Source organism: Eucyclogobius newberryi, unplaced genomic scaffold (genome assembly GCF_026437365.1).
Source record: "Eucyclogobius newberryi isolate DKJ021-1_F unplaced genomic scaffold, fEucNew1.0.hap1 SCAF_83, whole genome shotgun sequence".
NCBI classification, from domain to species: Eukaryota; Metazoa; Chordata; class Actinopteri; order Gobiiformes; family Gobiidae; genus Eucyclogobius; species Eucyclogobius newberryi.
The window spans coordinates 265,847-291,701 of NW_027316525.1; the positions used below are offsets into that span (position 1 = coordinate 265,847).

The 25,855-nt window shown below is 46.9% G+C and overlaps 7 non-coding genes across 7 annotated transcripts; 1 reads left to right on the forward strand and 6 right to left on the reverse strand.

The window, feature by feature from the left end:
* Positions 1-865: 865 nt before the first annotated feature.
* On the reverse strand, positions 866-938 carry trnaf-gaa (transfer RNA phenylalanine (anticodon GAA)). Its single transcript has one exon. It is a non-coding gene; the product is annotated as a tRNA-Phe (tRNA).
* Positions 939-5,644: 4,706 nt separating this feature from the next.
* Positions 5,645-5,716, forward strand: trnam-cau (transfer RNA methionine (anticodon CAU)). The gene has a single exon. It is a non-coding gene; the product is annotated as a tRNA-Met (tRNA).
* A 7,285-nt stretch (positions 5,717-13,001) lies between these two features.
* trnav-uac (transfer RNA valine (anticodon UAC)) lies at positions 13,002-13,074 on the reverse strand. The gene has a single exon. It is a non-coding gene; the product is annotated as a tRNA-Val (tRNA).
* Positions 13,075-15,274: 2,200 nt separating this feature from the next.
* trnag-ucc (transfer RNA glycine (anticodon UCC)) lies at positions 15,275-15,365 on the reverse strand. Its single transcript is given in 2 exon segments — positions 15,275-15,310; positions 15,329-15,365. It is a non-coding gene; the product is annotated as a tRNA-Gly (tRNA).
* A 1,933-nt stretch (positions 15,366-17,298) lies between these two features.
* trnag-ucc (transfer RNA glycine (anticodon UCC)) lies at positions 17,299-17,389 on the reverse strand. Its single transcript is given in 2 exon segments — positions 17,299-17,334; positions 17,353-17,389. It is a non-coding gene; the product is annotated as a tRNA-Gly (tRNA).
* A 1,921-nt stretch (positions 17,390-19,310) lies between these two features.
* trnar-ucu (transfer RNA arginine (anticodon UCU)) lies at positions 19,311-19,401 on the reverse strand. The gene is given in 2 exon segments: positions 19,311-19,346; positions 19,365-19,401. It is a non-coding gene; the product is annotated as a tRNA-Arg (tRNA).
* A 1,921-nt stretch (positions 19,402-21,322) lies between these two features.
* trnar-ucu (transfer RNA arginine (anticodon UCU)) lies at positions 21,323-21,413 on the reverse strand. Its single transcript is given in 2 exon segments — positions 21,323-21,358; positions 21,377-21,413. It is a non-coding gene; the product is annotated as a tRNA-Arg (tRNA).
* Between the last annotated feature and the right edge of the window lie 4,442 nt (positions 21,414-25,855).

The following is a 25,855-nucleotide window of genomic DNA, read 5'->3' on the forward strand; positions in this document are numbered from 1 at the left end:
AGCTACAAGTCTTACATCAATCATCCCTTGCCAAAAAAATGAGAAACAAGGAGTGAAAACAGTGCAAATAATCTTGATGTGCAGCAATACTTTTCCCTCTCTTAATGCAAAGTGTAGCAGCAGTAAACTTGAGGGAGAAAGGTATGGGTTTGAGGGCTCTTCTTGTGTGCTTCTCTGTCCTTGTAAATATTTTTCATAGACAAAAAGTAGGCATTTCCTGTTTAATAAACAGGCCCTTTGACCAAGGAAGCCGCAGCGCCATAACGATTTCCTGGTTTCCTTACATAATTACATACAGTGGTTACTTCTGGGATTGTATTTCTTGCTTGCTCTGGCAAGGTGAGCAGTCGTCCCTGGATGGGCTCGAACTACCAACCTTTCGGTTAACAGCCGAACGCGCTAGCCGATTGCGCCACAGAGACGAGAATCTAGGCATGTCCATAAAAGACTTGTGCATCTAATTGCAATAAGAAATGAAGAAAAACTCTGGATTCAGAGCGCTAACGGCTATACCGTTGAACCACACCTTTCTACCGGATGTCCTGTTTTGAAAATAAGTATGACATTTGATCATTGGGCTATATCAAAGAGAGCAGCATTGAAGTAGGCAAACTTCTGCTTCATGGTTTCATTGTGTGGTGGTCATCACATCTGCCCTACACGCAGAAGGTCTTGGGTACAACATTCAGCGAAACCAAACATGTTACCAAACATGTTCATGCTAACAATGTTCCAATGAAAGCATGCTGTTTATGTTTTATAGATCCTTTCCAGGCCATTTATGTCCTGATCTCGCAAAATATCCAATAGGCCCAGCATTCCTATTCATTGTATTTTTGAGCAAAGACTAACATTCAGGTACACCTGCCGAAACCCGGGATTGAACCAGGGACCTTTAGATATTCAGTCTAACGCTCTCCCAACTGAGCTATTTCGGCTACTTTATCGAATAAATTAGGCAAGGGAGGGAAACGTGTGGCATAACGTAGCGAGAAAATGAACTATTTCTGTGTGTCCTTTTTTCTTTTCTTTCGATTAAACACTCTACACTCTTGGTCAGACAAAACCAGGTTCACTTCTCGTACCCATTGGTTTATCTTCTTTACCATGAAATCAACTCTTACCTTCTCAAAGCCTTCCCATATGGTCTAGCGGTTAGGATTCCTGACTCTCATCCAGGGGCCAGCCGTGGATAGTGGGCATAGAGCGCCAGCCAATCAGAATGAGCCTGTGTGCCATGTGCCACTGTGATGAAGGCCAACCAATCAGAATGCAGAGATTCGTGTTCGTTCACAAATTCATCTCAAGAAACCAGAGTTCAATTCCTGCTGTGCCCAGAAGAAAAGGAACGTTTCAAAGGATCAAAACTTTAAATGTACAAAGTTTATGAGTTCAAACATTAAATGTATAAAGTTTATGAGTTGGTGTGTCAGTTTGCACTTGTTAAAAGGTCAGATCATGAGAAGGACTCACATGCAGCTGCTGGTACTGATTTGCAATTTTAATAAAATCACAAATTGATCACAAATAGTGATTTCTGCTTCACCTTAAGAGATTTACCCACGTCACACCTTCTGCATAAATAAACTTGGAGTGGGTCAGAAAACTCCAGGTGTTTAGTCCGCAGGGGTCAGAGGTCACACTATCACATCTCTAACACTGCAGCACTGAACTGTACTATTGTGTTCAGTTTATGTTCTGCAGAGAAATAAAACATTGACTCATATTGTTAATGATATGATATCTCAATCATTTAAATAATATTGTTGTATTGTTATATTGGAAAGAAAACACAAAAAAACATGTACTTTTAAGAATATTTATTGACAGGGAAAATACCAGAAATATTAAGTTTAATTTATTTACACTTCAGACAGCATTCATTACTTGACAGTAGTATTTACATTAAATATACAGATATATAGAGTCCAGGGAAGTATGTGTGGATGTGAGGACTGTGCAGGGCCTGCTTCAGCACCAGTTTGCAGAACCTGCACGTTCTCCCTGGGGCAGAACCTGCACGTTCTCCCTGGGGCAGGTGACTCCTCTCTCTTCCTCTTCTGTTGCTTCCTTTCCTCCTCTCTCTGTCTTGTGGCCTCCAGCTCCCTCTGGAAGAACTCTGTGTCCACAATGTCCTTAAAGGTGGTGTTTCTTCAGGGCTGCTGCTCAGGGCGTCCTAAGAAAGAGACGGTGATGGTCAGAGCTGTAGGAGACGAGGTGATGGTCGTGGTGACGACAGTTGTCGTGGTGACGACAGGCAGAGTTGTGGTGTTGCCAGAGTGTCTGTGTTTGCTCCAGCTTTTTCGGGCTGATGTTGAGTGAAGATGATGCATTTAATAATTTGATGTGATGATGATGTAATGACAAATATGTAGTTTTGTGGTCGGGTGTAGCGCGCTGTTGGCTGATTGGCTCAGGGGCAGTGGAGGGGGAGGCGGCCTGTTGTGACGACTGCGGCTGAAGCTTCACTGGAGGAGGAACTACAGAACAAAACAGATGAATGTTTTAGTGATAAGCAACACGTGTGCACATGAAATACAACACATGACACACATTTAGAACCACTGCACTGGCTGTGAAACTACAGTCAGCATGAAGTATTCATCTGTTCACTCTGTGATGGTTTGACTGAGACAGACACAGACACACATGGAGCATGAAGCATTCATCTGTTCACTCTGTGATGGTTTGACTGAGACAGACACAGACACACATGGAGCTCACTCACTTTGGGTTGTCTCTTCTCCAGGAGCATCAGATGCAGAATGTGTGGGACGAGCTGCATCTGAAACAACCAAAACACCACAATATAGGTTTATGTTTGTTTAGATTATTCTATTAAAATGTCAGACCTGGAGCTGAAGTACTTCCAGACTCGGGCAGAACAAACCTCAGCTCCTGTGGAAGTGGCACTGGAGGCTTAAGGGGCAGCACATCTGCAGCAGCTGAAGAGAGGAAAGAAATATATGATACGTTTGATCAACTTTGATCTTACAGTGAATAAGCAACAAGTAAAAGCTCTTACATCCTGTGGTTCCTCCAGAACAGTTGCTGTAAGAGAAGAAGAAGAATAATGAGTCATATTTAGCTGTTAGTAACAACACACACTTACATTTGACCTGTTGTTTATATCATAAGTAAGTTTATATTGCTGTTTTATTTAGCAATGTTAGTGTGAATGAGCAGAAGAAGCTCTCACTCATTCATATTGAACACCAGATAATATGACTTACTCTCATCACAGATGCATGAATTCAGAGCAGGACCTGAACAGGGTCAGGAACAACTGAACTCATGCACAGGACAGAACGTGTCCCAAAGTGTCTTTCATGGCAGGACATCTGTGTGTGAACTTCTGTAAACCTGAGGATGATGGAGCTCAGCAGCGACTGGACACGGCTGGAATAAAAGACAAACCTTTTTAACACATGATAAATCCAAAATGGAGCTTAAGCGTTACAGACACATTACACACATCCACGTGTTGTTTGGACGGAGATGCTGAGCATTGTCCTCTCCAGCGCGTCCTCTTCAGCCACTACTAAAGGAAAAGACATGAAATGAAACAGAAGTGACTGCTCCTCTACACGGTGTGACTCTGTGTGACTCCACACAAACCAAGAACACACGATTTATGTAGTTATACTCACCCAAGGGCTCACGAGGAGAGCTGGTGGGGACACGAGTGGGTGGAAAAGAGGACAGGGCAGAGGAGGACAGGAGAGAGGAGGACAGGACAGAGGAGGACAGGGCAGAGGAGGACAGGACAGAGGAGGACAGGGCAGAGGAGGACAGGACAGAGGAGGACAGGACAGAGGAGTACGGGGCAGAGGAGGACGGGGCAGAGGACAGGACAGAGGAGGATGGGGCAGAGGAGGACAGGAGGAATTGTTGAGTCATTCATATGGATTTTGGCTCTTGTTTATAGTCTGTTGCTAGGTAACAGTTGTGGAATGTCCTCCACATTAACATGAAGTGAAGGCATTTCCCCATTGTGGGACAAAGTCTCTCTTACTTGTGATGAATTGTTGAAGCTACAACTACTTTTATGCACAATAAGAGACAACACAACACACAGATCACGTAATATTGCACCTTATATAAAACTGCACAACTGCAAACCTTTAAATGTAATAAAGTTTAACTTCACAGGGCTGAATATCACACAAAACTGACAGAAAAGTCGCGTTTAGTTGTTCAACAGAGACATGGAAGTAGCAGTGACTTTATGTGACTAAAAACACAGTTTCAAAAGTGCAAAACACAAGACGAACTTTACCTGAAAACGTCTTCAAATGCCCGTTATAAATGCCACAAAATACGAGTGTTCTGGGGCAGTAAAATGTCCATAAGAAGGTGAAAACAGGAGCAGATCTAGTGCTAAACTTGTCCAGGTCGCACTGAATGAATGACGTCACTCTGCATTCAAACATGGCGCGCTCTCGCCACAGCGCCGCCGCTGGCCAAAAGTATATTACATCCGTAGTGGTTTAACACTACCATAGGAAATGAATGGGATTCTGTTTAGGGCTGTTTAGCTAAAGAATCCAGGTGGCCCGGGTTCAACTCCCGGTATGGGAATATCTAGTCTGTCCTGCTGGAACACTTGTAGCTGCATTATGTACAAGACTCGCTGTGGTTACGAGTACATTCAAGCTGGACGGAGGTGAAGAGAGGCATAGAAACATGGTATCGATTTGGGCGCAGCATGTGAAAATTTGTAATCAACCTTTAGCTTTTCTATGCATCTATAGACTAGCAGGTTGGTTGGTGTTTCTTTTTGGAGCATTTCTCTTAGACAATTGCCAGATTACACTGCAGTGAATTTTAGAGACCTTCACTGAAATATTTCAAATCAGCACATGTGGTGATTCAGTGCAAGCTCCCAGTCCCGCATTACCTTTGAACCTTGCAGCACTTATAAAATTCAAACAATATTATTTCATCCATCCACACTACCTGCAGGAAGGTGAGACAAAGTGGCCCATTCAGGCAGCCTGGGCGACATTCCCAACTTCCAGTATAGGTATGTCTCGCCAAACCTGAGCTTAGAATGCTTAGTAAAACATGCTGTCTCCATGAATTCATGGAGAGTTAAATCTGGTAATGTAATTGCGCTAGTTTCAGAAAATAATGTGGGTAATTTCCACTTTCTTAAACACAGTTTAAAGGTGTATTGTTGTTGTGGCCGAGAGGTTAAGGCGATGGACTTGAAATCCATTGGGTTCGATTCCTGTCAGCAACGTGTGTTTAGCAGCACAGATTTTGAGATTGCGTTCTATTCTATAAACCAGCATGTTTGGTGATGTTTAATTTCGGAGCCATTCTTTCAGAACGAGGGCATGTATGAAATCCTTGTTTCAATCCCCTGCATCTCCATTCAATATTCTGTTGATGGCACAAAGTGAAAAGTGTTGACTCCAGGTCTTGCTTGGAAAATAATCATGACAGGCAAGAGATGGTTATGTAGCTCAGTGTTAGAGCACAGTCTTTCGTAGCAAGATCCCAGTTCCACATTCCTTTAAAATTAGATTTCATATTTTGAAGCAATTTGAGTCTATTAGACGTATACAGCCCCATGGGCATTACGCACTGGCCTCTTGAACCGGGATTGTGGGTTTGAGTCCCATGATCATAGCCATTCAGCAGAGTGGCGCAGCGGTAGCGTGCTGGGCCCATAACCCAGAGGTCGATGGATCGAAACCATCCTCTGCTAGATTTTTTTTTACTTGCATTATTGCGATTGTCAATCCAAATGAACCAAGCTAGTCAGTAATGTGTTGGATGATGGAAGCCGATCTTCAGCGCAAGCTCCCAGTTCCACATTTGCTTTGAATCTAGCAGCACATTTCTTTTTTCCATCCTATATTGTTATTTCTTTTTTGGGGAAAAGGATAGCTGAGTAGTGAAAGAAGATGTAGGTCAAAAAAGACCCATGAATAGACATTTTGAAGCAATTTGAGTCTATTATGGGTACATAACCCCATAAGCAATATGCACAGGATACTAGCCTCCAAAATCCGGGATTGTGGATTTCAGGTCCATGGTCTAATAGGCTGAGCCACAAGGAAAATACTAATCCCTAGACTTGTTGCACGTGGAATGGGCTTATATCTATTACATACAGAACTGTTCCTTAACTCTCAAGCATCAATGAGGCCTTCTTTATACGTCATAAGGCGCTGGTACAGCTAGCAGCCCGGTGTAAACGCTCTCTCTTTTTTCTCACACTTATTGTGCTTTATCTCCTATATTTTGTAAATATAGTTAGTATATTTTTTCTATTTTACTGTAGGATAGGGACACGCGCTGGAATCATTTTTAATTCAACTGTTTTTGACTTTATTCGGCTGGATTGAGTGTTTTCGTCGTGTCGTGGCGATGTGTCTTGGCTCTGAGTCGGCGCCGTACCGCGCTTACACAAAGGAGGAACTAATGAAACTGCGGAGAACAGTCGTCTTACCCGGAGATCTTCACGTTATCCCGGCGGACATCATAAGGAAAACGCAACGAAGCAGACGGGCTGGACGTAAACTCCGAGAGAAGAGAGGGACAAACAGGAAGTCGGTTCCCGCCGTAGTCATGGGTAACGTGAGGTCCCTTCAAAATAAAATGACGGAAATAGCGAGCCTCATGCGGTCCCAGAGGATTTATAGGGACAGCAGTGTCTTGATTTTCACAGAGACCTGGTTAACAGCAGAAATGCCAGACTCTATTGTAGGTTTGGACAATTTTCATCTGCTGCGGGCGGACAGAACGAGAGAATGCGGGAAGAAAAGATATATTATCTGCCCCGGGAGTTCTCACATGTGATTTTGATCGCAGTCTATGTGGCCCCGTCTGCCAATGCTGAATATGCTTGTGAAGCACTGCTCTCCTGCACTTGTAGGCTGCAAACACAGCACCCACAGGCTCTCTCCTCGTCTCTGGTGACTTTAACCACGCTTCTCCCTCTTCTGTTCTACCAACATACACCCAGTATGTTACCTGCCCCACCAGAAACAATAGAACATTGGACTTGTTTTTTGCCAACACCAAGGAGGCTTATTCCTCTTTCCCCCTCCCTCCCCTGGGCAGCTCGGACCACAACCTTGTACATCTGGGGCCTGTGTATGAACCCATCGTGCCCATGTGGGACAATAAAGGAATATCTTATCTTATCTGATCTGATCTGATCTGATCTGATCTGATCTTATCTTATCTTATTGATTGTTTTTGTCCATTCTATCATTTTAGAGCTCATGCTTAGCATGTATGAGGTCCTGGGTTCAATTCCCAGCATCTCCAACCAGCACTCACCTCCGCGTACAGCCCGTTGTCAGCCTGGAAGTGCCCCGGAGTCTGGTAAAATCAAGCCGAAAATAGACCCTCTCATGCCGGGTCTGGGCGGCGCTAAGAGCGGGAGGAGTGCGGGGCTCATTCAGAGGCTCCATGATCCGCCTTACAACCAGCTCTCACCTCCACGTACAGCCCGTGGTCAGCGTGACACTGTGCTCTGCCCCGAGCAATCAGAGCAAACAGCAAGCTTCTGGAAGTGCCCGCGAGTCTGGTAAAATCAAGCCGAAAATAGACCCTCTCATGCCCGGTCTGAGCGGCGCTTAGAGCGCGGAGGAGCGCGGAGCGCGGGGCTCCATTCAGAGGCTCTGTGATCCGACGCTCACCTCCGCACCTCCGAACCATGACTTGAGATTACGGCTGTGAAGGAGCCTTGGAAGCTGGATAAAACCAGAACGGGGCCCATCGATCGCGGTTCTCGTGTGGCCGTCAAACGAGCTCCTCCCCCGGTAGCCGCACAACCAGGAAATGTACCTGTTTCGATTGCGAAAAACGTCATTCTCAAAAACCGCCCGCCCGTCCCTCCCAGCATTACCATTTTGCACATCCCGCGTGAGAGCAGCGTAGGAATTTCTCGGGAGCAGCGTGATTTAGCCCGGGACTCTTGAGCTGAACGCTTATTTCCACGAGCCCAAAAAACGACTAAGTCCAATGGTATATAGTGTACTATTGCCGAAAAACGACAGAGTCTTTAGGTATAGTGTACTATTTCGGTTTTTACTCTAAGTCCCTCAGGGGCATATGGTGCTATACTATGATGGTCAGATCACCTCCAGGCCCCAGGGGAGTGCTTTTCTGGGGGCAAACAGTGCACTGATAATGGGGGATTATTTCATTTGGCTCATTTTGGTGTTTTTTCACATTTTAACCCATTTTCACCCCTTTTGCTCACAACTTCATACTACGGCCCGGAAAAACGACAGAGTCGCTCGGGTATAGTGTACTATTGCCGAAAAATGACAGAGTCTTTTCAGGTATAGTGTACTATTTCGGTTTTTACTCTAAGTCCCTCAGGGGCATATGGTGCTATACTATGATGGTCAGATCACCTCCAGGCCCCAGGGGAGTGCTTTTCTGGGGGCAAACAGTGCACTGATGATGGGGGATTATTTCATTTGGCTCATTTTGGTGTTTTTTCACATTTTAACCCATTTTCACCCCTTTTGCTCACAACTTCATACTACGGCCCGGAAAAACGACAGAGTCGCTCGGGTATAGTGTACTATTGCCGAAAAATGACAGAGTCTTTTCAGGTATAGTGTACTATTTCGGTTTTTACTCTAAGTCCCTCAGGGGCATATGGTGCTATACTCTGATGGTCAGATCACCTCCAGGCCCCAGGGGAGTGCTTTTCTGGGGGCAAACAGTGCACTGATGATGGGGGATTATTTCATTTTGCTCATTTTGGTGTTTTTTCACATTTTAACCCATTTTCACCCCTTTTGCTCACAACTTCATACTACGGCCCGGAAAAACGACAGAGTCGCTCGGGTATAGTGTACTATTGCCGAAAAATGACAGAGTCTTTTCAGGTATAGTGTACTATTTCGGTTTTTACTCTAAGTCCCTCAGGGGCATATGGTGCTATACTATGATGGTCAGATCACCTCCAGGCCCCAGGGGAGTGCTTTTCTGGGGGCAAACAGTGCACTGATGATGGGGGATTATTTCATTTGGCTCATTTTGGTGTTTTTTCACATTTTAACCCATTTTCACCCCTTTTGCTCACAACTTCATACTACGGCCCGGAAAAACGACAGAGTCGCTTGGGTATAGTGTACTATTGCCGAAAAATGACAGAGTCTTTTCAGGTATAGTGTACTATTTCGGTTTTTACTCTAAGTCCCTCAGGGGCATATGGTGCTATACTATGATGGTCAGATCACCTCCAGGCCCCAGGGGAGTGCTTTTCTGGGGTCAAACAGTGCACTGATGATGGGGGATTATTTCATTTTGCTCATTTTGGTGTTTTTTCACATTTTAACCCATTTTCACCCCTTTTGCTCACAACTTCATACTACGGCCCGGAAAAACGACAGAGTCGCTCGGGTATAGTGTACTATTGCCGAAAAATGACAGAGTCTTTTCAGGTATAGTGTACTATTTCGGTTTTTACTCTAAGTCCCTCAGGGGCATATGGTGCTATACTATGATGGTCAGATCACCTCCAGGCCCCAGGGGAGTGCTTTTCTAGGGGCAAACAAGTCACTGATGATGGGGGATTATTTCATTTGGCTCATTTTGGTGTTTTTTCACATTTTAACCCATTTTCACCCCTTTTGCTCACAACTTCATACTACGGCCCGGAAAAACGACAGAGTCGCTCGGGTATAGTGTACTATTGCCGAAAAATGACAGAGTCTTTTCAGGTATAGTGTACTATTTCGGTTTTTACTCTAAGTCCCTCAGGGGCATATGGTGCTATACTATGATGGTCAGATCACCTCCAGGCCCCAGGGGAGTGCTTTTCTGGGGGCAAACAGTGCACTGATGATGGGGGATTATTTCATTTTGCTCATTTTGGTGTTTTTTCACATTTTAACCCATTTTCACCCCTTTTGCTCACAACTTCATACTACGGCCCGGAAAAACGACAGAGTCGCTCGGGTATAGTGTACTATTGCCGAAAAATGACAGAGTCCCTCGGGTATAGTGTACTATTGCCGAAAAACGACAGAGTCCCTCGGGTATAGTGTACTATTGCCGAAAAACGACAGAGTCCCTCGGGTATAGTGTACTATTGCCGAAAAACGACAGAGTCCCTCGGGTATAGTGTACTATTGCCGAAAAACGACAGAGTCCCTCGGGTATAGTGTACTATTGGCTGGAAGCTCGGTTTTTTTTCTAAGTCCAGCAGGGGTATATGGTACTATATTCTGGTGGTCAGATCACCTCCAGGCCCCAGGGGAGTGCTTTTCTGGGGGCAAACAGTGCACTGATGATGGGGGATTATTTCATTTTGCTCATTTTGGTGTTTTTTCACATTTTAACCCATTTTCACCCCTTTTGCTCACATCTTCAAACTCGGGCCCTGATTACAAGTTCTGACCAAATGATGACAAACACGGTATTTATTATGTATTTTTTTCATTTTTTTTATTTTTCCAACTTATACATCCATCATTGGTGCCAGGCAGGTTGTGGAGAAAGCAGTGAAGAAAGGAGAGAGCCATCACAGAAAAGATGTCCATCCAGGGTCAAGGTACCCTGCACTTTTACATATCCAAATGACAGCATTTAAAGTTTTTTAGCGTATGGTATCTCTCGTTGCATGGAACCGCACAAACGCCACACTGACGGCACCTGTACTTTGTTTGCCGCCTGCCTTTGGTACGAGAGCGGTCAGAGCACACGGCGCAGTCTGGACGTCCCTCTGCTTGACAAAGCCAATGACGCTCTGTGAGTCTCTGTGGCATTTCACCCTCCGGTCTTGAGCGCCTCTCTTGTTTTTTGGAGTGATCAGCCAGTAATGCATCAATAATGTTCTGAATGTAAACCTTTAAAGGTTTGTGTGGGCCTGGAGTGGATTTGGTGTATATGATGTGTGAGTTGACAATACTTATGCTTATAATGGCATTGAATATGCGATGATACCATTTCCGGGACCTGTGTGGAAAGAGGTATGTCTTCATCCTCTGGTCAGCAGTGTCCACTCCACCCATGTAGGCGTTGTACTGGTCGACACATACAGGTCTTTTGATGTCACGGAAGCCAGTGTCATCTGTCTTGGATCGGATCCTCCTCTGAACACAATCATTTCCATAGACTGTGGACAACATGGTGAGACGTTTAGTATCGTGCCAAGCACAAGCCAGGAGTTTTCCCTTTCTGCAAAAAACTGGGTCATCTCCTTTTTTCAGCTGTAAGACACTTTTACCAAGGCATTTTGGCATCCCCAACCTGGTAATCCTTACCGTCCCACACAGTCCAGTTTCCAAATCTGCTAATTCATTTGCAATTACAGGCGAGGTATAGTAACTGTCCATGTAAATCTCGTGTCCTTTGCCCGTAAAGGGAGAAACCAACTCACGGACAACTGCGTGTGTTGCACTGATGTTGCTTGCATTATTTTTGTACTGTCCAGTGTGCATTGACCAGCGCAAAACATACCCTGAACAGCTTTCACTCAAGGCATACACTCTATAGCCATATTTGTCAGGTTTATTCGGAGAGTAACATTTTAGTGAAGATCTCCCCTTGAAAGCTATTGTCATTTCATCTAAAGAAAGCTCCTTGATTGGACTGTAAACTGCTGCAAATTTGGGAATAATCAAATCTATTATTGGGCGGACTTTGAACAGTTTATCGTGCCCGGGCTCGCCTGTTCTCACATAATCATTATTGTTGACAAAATGAAAGAACGAAAGAATGATTTCAAATCTGTTTCTTGACATTACATTTCCAAATCCAGGCGTTTGTGTAAGCCAAAATGTTCCCCAGTAATCCTCGATTTCAGGTTTCTCAACAAGGCCCATGGAGAGATGCAAAGCGAAGAAAGCTTTCATTTCGGTGACTGATACATCATACCACTCAAGAAATCTTGAATGTGGCTTCAGAATCATAGGTGCCATACACGGATGTGCATATCTATTTGTCTCATCAGTAATGAAAGTCCAAAACTGATCGGTCAGAAAGAGTGACAGAATATCAAATGGATTAGCATCCGTCAGATCCATCTCTCCTGTGTAGCCAACTGGGTCTTCAAAAGGTTTGATCCATGCCTCAAATACCTCGACCTCTCTCAGCATGTCCCAGCTCTCATCCACCGGGCAAGTTTTACTGCAGCCACTGGTTCCACTGGTTCCTCACCTCCGTCTGTCCTTTGCACCTGTCCGTTGTTTCGAAGTCCCTTCATCTCCACTTGGAAATCCATCGTCACTCTCGGGGAGATAATTTCCTTCAGAGTCAGAATCTGCTGTAAATTGCATGCCACGTGTACTTCCTCCGGCCATTTTTTTCCTTACCGGATCTGCCCTAGATCATACCTGGCTAATAAGAGGAAGTTGCACCGAACCGACCAATGACTGAAGTGATTCATTTTCTACTATTATTTCATAAATTTCCTTGTACGGTAAAGTCGCATTTCTGCGACTTTGGCGCTTAAAGGGTTTTAATTAAACCAACTTTTAATAACTCCTGCCGACTTGTTGACAGAATTTGGGGTGGAATGACGCAACAATCTTCACATTGTCCCCCTATGTAAAAAACACCCTTGAACGTGTGTTTTAAATCATATCAGATTGATAACCAACCCACAGCAAAGTTACCTAGAGAGATTGTGCACACGCATTTCCATTGGCATCCAGCAAATATCAAATGCTTGGGGTGTATAAGTAGGTTCCTGTTTAAGACATGAACCCACCAGCTGTCCTTACCAAAATAACTCATTTGGCAGAGCGATAGACTGAAGATCTAGAAGTCCCTGGTTCATCCCCAGATTTCTGCATGAGAACATAGAAAGCGCATTTCTTTAAACCTTGTTGAAAGAATTAGAGGACTGAATGAAAGATACAAGATGATAGGTACGCTGTAGCTATTGAACACAATATGAGCTCAACAGATGAAGCTTTTATTTCAGTATGCAAGAGGGGCACAGTAAAGTCATGGAGCTTTAAAGCACCAACAGCATGCTCAAAGTCAATGAGAGTTTGCATGAAACACACAGCTGGTTTCACTGGGGATCGAACCCAGGACCTTCTGCGTGTAAAGCAGATGTGATGACCTCTACACAATGAAACCACAGAGCATGTGCCTGCATTCTACATGGCTGCTCTCTTTGATTTGCCCTGTTGAGTAAATCTACTATTTGTTTTGCAAGTCTTTTGTGTAACTGTCTTTCACATAGCTCAAATTGGAGCTACATTATAAAGGTGCAGAACTACACGAACATTGATCAAGACTAGGTAATCAGGATCTACTTTTATTTATTAGCCAAAATATGAAAATCATAAGCCATTTTACAAATAATTGCACTATTAAATGCACACAGACATAGCACATGAGGGCAAGGGTAGACACGACTTGGATCAAAATGTTACCTTAGCAAAAAGTAGCTGTATAGAAATGAACTCTGGCAAAAATGATCAGAATGAAAAATACTCACACACAAAGAAAGTACCCATACAAAAATATTCAATTCAAGTGGGGGCGAAGCTAAAACTACAATCCAACTATGAAGCACTTTCTGTGAATTGCAGACAGACAGTGGCTCTGGTTGAGGTCTAATTGGAAATAAAACTTGGAACAAGAGTCATGATTGCTGCAGTACAATTCCTATTTTTGACAAGACAAACCAAATGAGGAACATGAAGAAGCACAAGTGGTGACAATAAAATGGTTCATTTATTTGCCTGCACTGACAACGCAATGGATCCTCTTCACGTGTCTTCATGGCTGCCTCTGGGCTGTTGTGCTGGCTAAGGTGAGAGAATGGCCAATGTATGTACTGTATGCCATTGCCATATGATGCGTCCATCAGTCGGTAGAGCATCAGACTTTTAATCTGAGGGTCCAGGGTTCAAGTCCCTGTTCAGGTGACTCTTCATGTGTGGTTGAAGAACTGTAAAATTTGATGTGGAAAAAAGGTCTTTCCAAGTTTCTTTACAAATGCTTATCTTGTATATCTCCCAAGATTTTTAGTCTCTTTACAGTTATTAAACCAACTTTTAATAACTCCTGCCGAATATTAACCCGCTTTGTCATTAGCAGGTCCAGAGTGTGCCCTTTGCCCTCTGTGGGGCCACTCAGGTGCTGAGTAAGACCAAAGCTTCTGAGGACAGCGCCAAACTCTTTAGAAGAAGACGAGGTTGAGCGGGGCGTGAAGGAAGGAAGGAACAGTCACACACGTACGGGAAACTCCTACCAAGCAGTGGCCAGCCTATAGCACACTGGGATTCTGTGGTAATTGAACCAAGTTTAGCAGTTCCTTTCATCAGTTAATAACACAAGCAGGCTTTCCTATTTACCAATGTAGATAACAGGGGTTAGAACAGTGACTCTGGTGGGTCTTGAACTCACAGCCTTTGAATGCCTTTGCAACTTTTGTCTGATTCCCCTTTTTCACGAAAGCAGAACAGTCATCCGAAAACGGTCTACATCAATCAATCAATCAATCAATCATTCAATCAATCCTTACCATCAAACTGAGAAACAAGGAGTGAAAAGAATGCATTTACTCTGTTTATTCAGGGATACTTTTCAATCTCTAATTGCAAAATGTAAGAGCTCTTTCGGGTGATAAGGTTTTCTGTACATGTAAACAACTGATTTGCTTGAAAGGCTATCATTAACGCACTGCTGGGATTTGAACCCTGGATCTCCTGTTTACCAGACAGGCACTTTGACCATCTAAGCCACAGATCCTCTTAAATGCTACTTTAACCTGTTTCACCAAGATATTCAGTGACCAATGTTACCTCATAGATTTTGCCTGCGATAGCTCTTTCAATCTTCTCTGGGTGGGCTCGAACCACCAACCTCCAGGTTAACAGCAGAGCGCGCTGGCCAATTGCGCCACAGAGACAAACAGCCCGCCCAATTAAATATTTGCGACTCGACAAGCCGCAATATCTTTTTTTTTAAAGCGAGCCAGCAACATTCGAAAGTTCAGCCCCTGTCCAATCAACTGTGTTTAATGGAGAGCGAGGGCATCAATCTTTCTACCTTTGAGCTAAATCCCCTGTACCAATGTAGCTATAAAAAAACTGGAAGTCTTTCAATCAATCGACTCTCGCCAATTTATTGCGCACTCAATATACTGCAGTTGATCTGGATATTGAGGAAAAATTGCAAGATAATGTTATTTGACATAATGCCGATGTATTTGCTTACTTTTTCAAGCACCCTTGGCAATTGAACCTCGTTCAGCAGTGCCTTTCATCAAATAGTAAAGCGAGCAGATTTTCCATTGTAAAAAACTAATATGTTCTCTCACCATTAGCGACTCTGGTGGGACTCAAACCCACAACCTTTGAATGCCCTTGCAAATTATGCCTGGAAGTCCAATGCGCTATCCATTGCGCCACAGAGTCCATACTTCCTTCCATGGTGCGTTTCCACAAACGCAAAACACGTTTTTCATCCAAAATGAGTCCACATCAGTCATTCCTTGCCAACAAACTGAGAATCAAAAAGTGAAAAGAGTGCAGTTAATCTGTGTGTGCAGGGATACTTTTCCATCTTATTCCAATTTGTAACAGCAGCGCATTTTCTGTCGTTGTAAATAATTTGCATACTTGAATGGACAACTGAGTAGTAGTAGGTTTGAGATGGGCCGGTAATTATTTAGCACTGTGGCATCAAGACTGCTCTTCTTTAAGAGAGGCTTAATGACTGCAGTTTTAAGGATCTTGGGAAAATTCCAGATCCAAGCAACATGTTGACTTTTTGATTGATTGGAGCCAACAGACTGCTCACCATAGACTCTAAAAATCTAGTCGGCAATGCATAAAGACAGCATGTAGTGGAATTCAGACTTGTGGTGATCTCTTGGACACTTTTGTCAGCCACAAATGCAAAATGGGTTAACTCCAGTTGTCTAGCTGGCTGCGTGCTTGTTATCTGCAAATAATGGTATTTTCAATGTTCTGAACTGAGTCTTGCAAAGAAGACTGCAAACTCATTGCACCTGGAGAAATACAGAAACCATCAGACAAAGTAACATTTACCACACTGGAATTTGAAATATTAACCCGCTTTGTCATTAGCAGGTCCAGAGTGTGCCCTTTGCCCTTGGTGGGGCCACTCAGGTGCTGAGTAAGACCAAAGCTTCTGAGGACAGTGCCAAACTCTTTAGAAGGAGACGAGGTTGAGCGGGGCGTGAAGGAAGGAAGGAACAGTCACTCACGTACGGGAAACTCCTACCAAGCAGTGGCCAGCCTATAGCACACTGGGATTCTGTGGTAATTGAACCAAGTTTAGCAGTTCCTTTCATCAGTTAATAACACAAGCAGGCTTTCCTATTTACCAATGTAGATAACAGGGGTTACAACAGTAACTTTGGTGGGTCTCGAACTCACAGCCTTTGAATGCCTTTGCAACTTTTGTCTGATTCCCCTTTTTCACAAAAGCAAAACAGTCATCCGAAAACGGTCTACATCAATCAATCAATCAATCAATCAATCAATCAATCAATCAATCAATCATTCAATCAACCCTTACCATCAAACTGAGAAACAAGGAGTGAAAAGAGTGCATTTACTCTGTTTATTCAGGGATACTTTTCAATCTCTAATTGCAAAATGTAAGAGCTCTTTCGGGTGATAAGGTTTTCTGTACATGTAAACAACTGATTTGCTTGAAAGGCTATCATTAACGCACTGCTGGGATTTGAACCCTGGATCTCCTGTTTACCAGACAGGCACTTTGACCATCTAAGCCACAGATCCTCTTAAATGCTACTTTAACCTGTTTCACCAAGATATTCAGTGACCAATGTTACCTCATAGATTTTGCCTGCGATAGCTCTTTCAATCTTCTCTGGGTGGGCTCGAACCACCAACCTCCAGGTTAACAGCAGAGCGCGCTGGCCAATTGCGCCACAGAGACAAACAGCCCGCCCAATTAAATATTTGCGACTCGACAAGCCGCAATATCTTTTTTTTTAAAGCGAGCCAGCAACATTCGAAAGTTCAGCCCCTGTCCAATCAACTGTGTTTAATGGAGAGCGAGGGCATCAATCTTTCTACCTTTGAGCTAAATCCCCTGTACCAATGTAGCTATAAAAAAACTGGAAGTCTTTCAATCAATCGACTCTCGCCAATTTATTGCGCACTCAATATACTGCAGTTGATCTGGATATTGAGGAAAAATTGCAAGATAATGTTATTTGACATAATGCCGATGTATTTGCTTACTTTTTCAAGCACCATTGGCAATTGAACCTCGTTCAGCAGTGCCTTTCATCAAATAGTAAAGCGAGCAGATTTTCCATTGTAAAAAACTAATATGTTCTCTCACCATTAGCGACTCTGGTGGGACTCAAACCCACAACCTTTGAATGCCCTTGCAAATTATGCCTGGAAGTCCAATGCGCTATCCATTGCGCCACAGAGTCCATACTTCCTTCCATGGTGCGTTTCCACAAACGCAAAACACGTTTTTCATCCAAAATGAGTCCACATCAGTCATTCCTTGCCAACAAACTGAGAATCAAAAAGTGAAAAGAGTGCAGTTAATCTGTGTGTGCAGGGATACTTTTCCATCTTATTCCAATTTGTAACAGCAGCGCATTTTCTGTCGTTGTAAATAATTTGCATACTTGAATGGACAACTGAGTAGTAGTAGGTTTGAGATGGGCCGGTAATTATTTAGCACTGTGGCATCAAGACTGCTCTTCTTTAAGAGAGGCTTAATGACTGCAGTTTTAAGGATCTTGGGAAAATTCCAGATCCAAGCAACATGTTGACTTTTTGATTGATTGGAGCCAACAGACTGCTCACCATAGACTCTAAAAATCTAGTCGGCAATGCATAAAGACAGCATGTAGTGGAATTCAGACTTGTGGTGATCTCTTGGACACTTTTGTCAGCCACAAATGCAAAATGGGTTAACTCCAGTTGTCTAGCTGGCTGCGTGCTTGTTATCTGCAAATAATGGTATTTTCAATGTTCTGAACTGAGTCTTGCAAAGAAGACTGCAAACTCATTGCACCTGGAGAAATACAGAAACCATCAGACAAAGTAACATTTACCACACTGGAATTTGAAATATTAACCCGCTTTGTCATTAGCAGGTCCAGAGTGTGCCCTTTGCCCTTGGTGGGGCCACTCAGGTGCTGAGTAAGACCAAAGCTTCTGAGGACAGTGCCAAACTCTTTAGAAGGAGACGAGGTTGAGCGGGGCGTGAAGGAAGGAAGGAACAGTCACTCACGTACGGGAAACTCCTACCAAGCAGTGGCCAGCCTATAGCACACTGGGATTCTGTGGTAATTGAACCAAGTTTAGCAGTTCCTTTCATCAGTTAATAACACAAGCAGGCTTTCCTATTTACCAATGTAGATAACAGGGGTTACAACAGTAACTTTGGTGGGTCTCGAACTCACAGCCTTTGAATGCCTTTGCAACTTTTGTCTGATTCCCCTTTTTCACAAAAGCAAAACAGTCATCCGAAAACGGTCTACATCAATCAATCAATCAATCAATCAATCAATCAATCATTCAATCAACCCTTACCATCAAACTGAGAAACAAGGAGTGAAAAGAGTGCATTTACTCTGTTTATTCAGGGATACTTTTCAATCTCTAATTGCAAAATGTAAGAGCTCTTTCGGGTGATAAGGTTTTCTGTACATGTAAACAACTGATTTGCTTGAAAGGCTATCATTAAGGCACTGCTGGGATTTGAACCCTGGATCTCCTGTTTACTAGACAGGCACTTTGACCATCTAAGCCACAGAGCCTCTTAAATGCTACTTTAACCTGTTTCACCAAGATATTCAGTGACCAATGTTACCTCATAGATTTTGCCTGCGATAGCTCTTTCAATCTTCCCTGGGTGGGCTCGAACCACCAACCTCCAGGTTAACAGCAGAGCGCGCTGGCCAATTGCGCCACAGAGACAAACAGCCCGCCCAATTAAATATTTGTGACTCGACAAGCCGCAATATCTTTTTTTTTAAAGCGAGCCAGCAACATTCGAAAGTTCAGCCCCTGTCCAATCAACTGTGTTTAATGGAGAACGAGGGCATCAATCTTTCTACCTTTGAGCTAAATCCCCTGTACCAATGTAGCTATAAAAAAACTGGAAGTCTTTCAATCAATCGACTCTCGCCAATTTATTGCGCACTCAATATACTGCAGTTAATCTGGATATTGAGGAAAAATTGCAAGATAATGTTATTTGACATAATGCCGATGTATTTGCTTACTTTTTCAAGCACCCTTGGCAATTGAACCTCGTTCAGCAGTGCCTTTCATCAGATAGTAAAGCGAGCAGATTTTCCATTGTAAAAAACTAATATGTTCTCTCACCATTAGCAACTCTGGTGGGACTCAAACCCACAACCTTTGAATGCCCTTGCAAATTATGCCTAGAAGTCCAATGCGCTATCCATTGCGCCACAGAGTCCATACATCCTTCCATGGTGCGTTTCCACAAACGCAAAACACGTTTTTCATCCAAAATGAGTCCACATCAGTCATTCCTTGCCAACAAACTGAGAATCAAAAAGTGAAAAGAGTGCAGTTAATCTGTGTGTGCAGGGATACTTTTCCATCTTATTCCAATTTGTAACAGCAGCGCATTTTCTGTCGTTGTAAATAATTTGCATACTTGAATGGACAACTGAGTAGTAGTAGGTTTGAGATGGGCCGGTAATTATTTAGCACTGTGGCATCAAGACTGCTCTTCTTTAAGAGAGGCTTAATGACTGCAGTTTTAAGGATCTTAGGAAAATTCCAGATCCAAGCAACATGTTGACTTTTTGATTGATTGGAGCCAACAGACTGCTCATCATAGACTCTAAAAATCTAGTCGGCAATGCATAAAGACAGCATGTAGTGGAATTCAGACTTGTGGTGATCTCTTGGACACTTTTGTCAGCCACAAATGCAAAATGGGTTAACTCCAGTTGTCTAGCTGGCTGCGTGCTTGTTTTCTGCAAATAATGGTATTTTCAATGTTCTGAACTGAGTCTTGCAAAGAAGACTGCAAACTCATTGCACCTGGAGAAATACAGAAACCATCAGAAAAAGTAACATTTACCACACTGGAATTTGAAATATTAACCCGCTTTGTCATTAGCAGGTCCAGAGTGTGCCCTTTGCCCTTGGTGGGGCCACTCAGGTGCTGAGTAAGACCAAAGCTTCTGAGGAAAGTGCCAAACTCTTTAGAAGAAGACGAGGTTGAGCGGGGCGTGAAGGAAGGAAGGAACAGTCACTCACGTACGGGAAACTCCTACCAAGCAGTGGCCAGCCTATAGCACACTGGGATTCTGTGGTAATTGAACCAAGTTTAGCAGTTCCTTTCATCAGTTAATAACACAAGCATGCTTTCCTATTTACCAATGTAGATAACAGGGGTTACAACAGTAACTTTGGTGGGTCTCGAACTCACAGCCTTTGAATGCCTTTGCAACTTTTGTCTGATTCCCCTTTTTCACAAAAGCAAAACAGTCATCCGAAAACGGTCTACATCAATCAATCAATCAATCAATCAATCAATCAATCATTCAATCAACCCTTACCATCAAACTGAGAAACAAGGAGTGAAAAGAGTGCATTTACTCTGTTTATTCAGGGATACTTTTCAATCTCTAATTGCAAAATGTAAGAGCTCTTTCGGGTGATAAGGTTTTCTGTACATGTAAACAACTGATTTGCTTGAAAGGCTATCATTAAGGCACTGCTGGGATTTGAACCCTGGATCTCCTGTTTACTAGACAGGCACTTTGACCATCTAAGCCACAGAGCCTCTTAAATGCTACTTTAACCTGTTTCACCAAGATATTCAGTGACCAATGTTACCTCATAGATTTTGCCTGCAATAGCTCTTTCAATCTTCCCTGGGTGGGCTCGAACCACCAACCTCCAGGTTAACAGCAGAGCGCGCTGGCCAATTGCGCCACAGAGACAAACAGCCCGCCCAATTAAATATTTGTGACTCGACAAGCCGCAATATCTTTTTTTTTAAAGCGAGCCAGCAACATTCGAAAGTTCAGCCCCTGTCCAATCAACTGTGTTTAATGGAGAACGAGGGCATCAATCTTTCTACCTTTGAGCTAAATCCCCTGTACCAATGTAGCTATAAAAAAACTGGAAGTCTTTCAATCAATCGACTCTCGCCAATTTATTGCGCACTCAATATACTGCAGTTAATCTGGATATTGAGGAAAAATTGCAAGATAATGTTATTTGACATAATGCCGATGTATTTGCTTACTTTTTCAAGCACCCTTGGCAATTGAACCTCGTTCAGCAGTGCCTTTCATCAGATAGTAAAGCGAGCAGATTTTCCATTGTAAAAAACTAATATGTTCTCTCACCATTAGCGACTCTGGTGGGACTCAAACCCACAACCTTTAAATGCCCTTGCAAATTATTCCTAGAAGTCCAATGCGCTATCCATTGCGCCACAGAGTCCATACATCCTTCCATGGTGCGTTTCCATAAACGCAAAACACGTTTTTCATCCAAAATGAGTCCACATCAGTCATTCCTTGCCAACAAACTGAGAATCAAAAAGTGAAAAGAGTGCAGTTAATCTGTGTGTGCAGGGATACTTTTCCATCTTATTCCAATTTGTAACAGCAGCGCATTTTCTGTCATTGTAAATAATTTGCATACTTGAATGGACAACTGAGTAGTAGTAGGTTTGAGATGGGCCGGTAATTATTTAGCACTGTGGCATCAAGACTGCTCTTCTTTAAGAGAGGCTTAATGACTGCAGTTTTAAGGATCTTGGGAAAATTCCAGATCCAAGCAACATGTTGACTTTTTGATTGATTGGAGCCAACAGACTGCTCACCATAGACTTTAAAAATCTAGTCGGCAATGCATAAAGACAGCATGTAGTGGAATTCAGACTTGTGGTGATCTCTTGGAAAGTTTTGTCAGCCACAAATGCAAAATGGGTTAACTCCAGTTGTCTAGCTGGCTGCGTGCTTGTTATCTGCAAATAATGGTATTTTTAATGTTCTGAACTGAGTCTTGCAAAGAAGACTGCAAACTCATTGCACCTGGAGAAATACAGAAACCATCAGACAAAGTAACATTTACCACACTGTAATTTGAAATATTAACCCGCTTTGTCATTAGCAGGTCCAGAGTGTGCCCTTTGCTCTTGGTGGGGCCACTCAGGTGCTGAGTAAGACCAAAGCTTCTGAGGACAGCGCCAAACTCTTTAGAAGAAGACGAGGTTGAGCGGGGCGTGAAGGAAGCAAGGAACAGTCACTCACGTACGGGAAACTCCTACCAAGCAGTGGCCAGCCTATAGCACACTGGGATTCTGTGGTAATTGAACCAAGTTTAGCAGTTCCTTTAGGCGCCAGAGATTATGGATGAAATAAATGTATAAATAAAAAACTTCCTGAGATACAGAGAACTGAAGCCGGGGCACAGCTCTGGGTCGGCAGTGCCCCTGGAGGCCCGTAGAAGCTCCACACTCCAGTTGATTCTTGGATAAAAGGGCACCCAGCCGGTCTCGAACTCGCGTGAGGCGGAGCAGGGATCATCCACCCCGCACACGGCCAGACTTTGCCCGGCCAGGGAGCACCTTCTGCGGGTCGGAGGCTCCGGGTCGGAGCCCCTGGAGCCTGGAGCCCTCACCGGGCCCCGAACTCGGCTGCCGGAGGCAGTGCAGTGCCTCATGGATAAAAGGGCACCCAGCCGGTCTCGAACTCGCGTGAGGCGGAGCAGGGATCATCCACCCCGCACACGGCCAGACTTTGCCCGGCCAGGGAGCACCTTCTGCGGGTCGGAGGCTCCGGGTCGGAGCCCCTGGAGCCTGGAGCCCTCACCGGGCCCCGAACTCGGCTGCCGGAGGCAGTGCAGTGCCTCATGGATAAAAGGGCACCCAGCCGGTCTCGAACTCGCGTGAGGCGGAGCAGGGATCATCCACCCCGCACACGGCCAGACTTTGCCCGGCCAGGGAGCACCTTCTGCGGGTCGGAGGCTCCGGGTCGGAGCCCCTGGAGCCTGGAGCCCTCACCGGGCCCCGAACTCGGCTGCCGGAGGCAGTGCAGTGCCTAATGGATAAAAGGGCACCCAGCCGGTCTCGAACTCGCGTGAGGCGGAGCAGGGATCATCCACCCCGCACACGGCCAGACTTTGCCCGGCCAGGGAGCACCTTCTGCGGGTCGGAGGCTCCGGGTCGGAGCACCTGGAGCCTGGAGCCCTCACCGGGCCCCGAACTCGGCTGCCGGAGGCAGTGCAGTGCCTCATGGATAAAAGGGCACCCAGCCGGTCTCGAACTCGCGTGAGGCGGAGCAGGGATCATCCACCCCGCACACGGCCAGACTTTGCCCGGCCAGAGAGCACCTTCTGCGGGTCGGAGGCTCCGGGTCGGAGCCCCTGGAGCCTGGAGCCCTCACCGGGCCCCGAACTCGGCTGCCGGAGGCAGTGCAGTGCCTCATGGATAAAAGGGCACCCAGCCGGTCTCGACCTCGCGTGAGGCGGAGCAGGGATCATCCACCCCGCACACGGCCAGACTTTGCCCGGCCAGGGAGCACCTTCTGCGGGTCGGAGGCTCCGGGTCGGAGCCCCTGGAGCCTGGAGCCCTCACCGGGCCCCGAACTCGGCTGCCGGAGGCAGTGCAGTGCCTCATGGATAAAAGGGCACCCAGCCGGTCTCGAACTCGCGTGAGGCGGAGCAGGGATCATCCACCCCGCACACGGCCAGACTTTGCCCGGCCAGGGAGCACCTTCTGCGGGTCGGAGGCTCCGGGTCGGAGCCCCTGGAGTCTGGAGCCCTCACCGGGCCCCGAACTCGGCTGCCGGAGGCAGTGCAGTGCCTCATGGATAAAAGGGCACCCAGCCGGTCTCGAACTCGCGTGAGGCGGAGCAGGGATCATCCACCCCGCACACGGCCAGACTTTGCCCGGGGAAGGGCCACTCTGGCTGGGCATGGCCCCCACTGAGCACCCCCTGGAACCCTTGGAGCCCCCGGAGCACCTCCAGAGCCACCCCCCACTCCTCCAGACTCTGCCCGGGGAAGGGCCACTCTGGCTGGGCATGGCCTCCACTGAGCACCCCCTGGAGCCCCCGGAGCACCTCCAGAGCCACCCCCCACTCTCCCCAGACTATGCCCGGGGAAGGGCCACTCTGGCTGGGCATGGCCTCCGCCGAGCACCCCCTGGAACCCCTGGAGCTCCTCCAGAGCCACCCCCCACTCCTCCAGACTCACCCCGGGGAAGGGCCACTCTGGCTGGGCATGGCCTCCACTGAGCACCCCCTGGAACCCCTGGAGCCCCGGGAGCACCTCCAGAGCCACCCCCCACTCTCCCCAGACTCTGCCCGGGGAAGGGCCACTCTGGCTGGGCATGGCCTCCGCCGAGCACCCCCTGGAACCCCCGGAGCACCTCCAGAGCCACCCCCCACTCCTCCAGACTCACCCCGGGGAAGGGCAACTCTGGCTGGGCATGGCCCCCACTGAGCACCCCCTGGAGCCCCCTGAGCACCTCCAGAGCCACCCCCCACTCTCCCCAGACTATGCCCGGGGAAGGGCCACTCTGGCTGGGCATGGCCTCCGCCGAGCACCCCCTGGAACCCCTGGAGCTCCTCCAGAGCCACCCCCCACTCCTCCAAACTCACCCCGGGGAAGGGCTAATCTGGCTGGGCATGGCCTCCACTGAGCACCCCCTGGAGCCCCCGGAGCACCTCCAGAGCCACCCCCCACTCTCCCCAGACTCACCCCGGGGAAGGGCCACTCTGGCTGGGCATGGCCTCCGCTGAGCACCCCCTGGAGCCCCTGGAGCCCCCGGAGACCCTCCAGAGCCACCCCCCACTCCTCCAGACTCACCCCGGGGAAGGGACACTCTGGCTGGGCATGGCCTCCGCCGAGCAGCCCCTGGAGCCCCCGGAGACCCTCCAGAGCCACCCCCCACTCTCCCCAGACTCACCCCGGGGAAGGTCCACTCTGGCTGGGCATGGACTCCGCCGAGCACCCCCTGGAGCCCCCGGAGCACCCCCAGAGCCACCCCCCCACTCTCCCCAGACTCTGCCCGGGGAAGGGCCACTCTGGCTGGGCATGGCCTCCACCAAGCACCCCCTGGAGCCCCCCGGAGCACCTCCAGAGCCACCCCCCACTCCTCCAGACTCACCCCGGGGAAGGGACACTCTGGCTGGGCATGGCCTCCACTGAGCACCCCCTGGAGCCCCCGGAGCACCTCCAGAGCCACCCCCCACTCTCCCCAGACTATGCCCGGGTAAGGGCCAATCTGGCTGGGCATGGCCTCCGCCGAGCACCCCCTGGAGCCCCCGGAGCACCTCCACAGCCACCCCCCACTCCTCCAGACTCTGCCCGGGGAAGGGACACTCTGGCTGGGCATGGCCTCCACTGAGCACCCCCTGGAGCCCCCGGAGCACCTCCAAAGCCACCCCCCACTCTCCCCAGACTATGCCCGGGGAAGGGCCACTCTGGCTGGGCATGGCCTCCTCTGAGCACCCCCTGGAGCCCCCGGAGCACCTCCAGAGCCACCCCCCACTCTCCCCAGACTATGCCCGGGGAAGGGCCACTCTGGCTGGGCATGGCCTCCGCCGAGCACCCCCTGGAACCCCTGGAGCTCCTCCAGAGCCACCCCCCACTCCTCCAGACTCACCCCGGGGAAGGGCCACTCTGGCTGGGTATGGCCTCCACTGAGCACCCCCTGGAGCCCCCGGAGCACCTCCAGAGCCACCCCCTTCACTCTCCCCAGACTATGCCCGGGGAAGGGCCACTCTGGCTGGGCATGGCCTCCGCCGAGCACCCCCTGGATCCCCTCCAGAGCCACCCCCCACTCCTCCAGACTTTGCCCGGGGAAGGGCCACTCTGGCTGGGCATGGCCCCCACTGAGCACCCCCTGGAACCCCTGGAGCCCCCGGAGCACC